The sequence below is a fragment of the Cyprinodon variegatus genome, unplaced genomic scaffold (genome assembly GCF_000732505.1).
Source record: "Cyprinodon variegatus isolate N-32 unplaced genomic scaffold, C_variegatus-1.0 Scaffold1936, whole genome shotgun sequence".
Classification (NCBI taxonomy): Eukaryota; Metazoa; Chordata; class Actinopteri; order Cyprinodontiformes; family Cyprinodontidae; genus Cyprinodon; species Cyprinodon variegatus.
This window is the reverse complement of record NW_015152389.1, coordinates 16,306-17,453: the sequence shown is the minus strand read 5'-3', so window position 1 is coordinate 17,453 and position 1,148 is coordinate 16,306. Positions and strand designations below refer to the sequence as shown.

At 36.4% G+C, this 1,148-nt stretch overlaps 1 long non-coding RNA gene across 1 annotated transcript; it reads left to right on the top strand.

The window, feature by feature from the left end:
- Positions 1-571, top strand: LOC107104885. Its single transcript, XR_001482300.1, has 3 exons — positions 1-103; positions 265-340; positions 502-571. It is a non-coding gene; the product is annotated as an uncharacterized LOC107104885 (long non-coding RNA).
- The last annotated feature ends 577 nt before the right edge of the window (positions 572-1,148 follow it).

Sequence of the window (1,148 nt, the reverse complement as noted above, 5' to 3'; positions counted from 1 at the left end):
GGTAACAGAGAAGGCTGCTGTTTATTCTGCTGCTGATCAACTGATCTGAACAGATCAACTTGTTTGAAAGCTAAACAGTTTTTTGCTTACTGAAGAAATTCTGGTGAGTTCACATTTCTGACTCTGATCATTTAACCAAATATTTCAACAGGCTTTTTGATATTAAAGTCTAAATATTTACAGCACATTGAAAGCTGCTTGCTACAAGCTGAAGGTCTAATTTCAGAACCACTGTAATAAATCAGCTAAATGTTTGGTTTCCAGGGTCTGAATCTGATGGCAGCTCTGTCTGAGAACCTGCTGACAGTCAACATGTTACTGAGTGTCTTCTTTCTTCCAGGTGAGCTGATTGTTCACTTCCTTATTTAGAAATGTTAGATCCTGATGTTGTTTAAAGGCTTCACATGTTACATGCAGATGGAGTTGAGTTTGTGGATCATGAAGATTCTAAGCAAGCAGATTTTTCTCCACATCATGTTCATCATTTGTCTGTTTTTACAGCTACTTTGGCTGATTGTGGTGGTAGAAAACCAGCCCTCAATATCACTACACCAAAGAAGATTGAAGCTCTAAATGGATCTTGTTTAGAAATCCCATGTATCTATGATACAGGGGATACCAAATATGACAGCAGCAGAACTATCTATGGAGTTTGGATAAAAGGTGCTCACCAATTTTGCCTCTGATCCAAAGATAGTTATTTTCAACAGCAGTGGGTCAGTTAACACCTATTCACTGAATATTACTGGAAACCTGAAAGAGAAAAACTGCACCACTCTGTTTCCTGATGTAAAGACCAGTTATGCAGACAGATACTTCTTCAGGATTGAGAACGAGCCGTTCAAAGCAACAGCTTGTGATGATCCTCTCAGTATAACAGTTAAAGGTAAGAGAGCTTCAATATTTAAGTCTGATATTAATGTTTAGTAAAATTAAGTAATCTACTGTTTTTGTTTTAAATGTATTTATGCATTTCTGTTTGGAATAATGCTTATTGCTTCTGCTGTGTATCTCACGGTAGCTGCAATAGTAGAAACATTAGCTGGGCAAACAGTTTAGACAGACGGTTGTTTAGTTTCCCTGTTTTAAAAATAAAAACTTTATCTATTAATGATCACATCATACACAGTCAATGTGGGATTTAATTA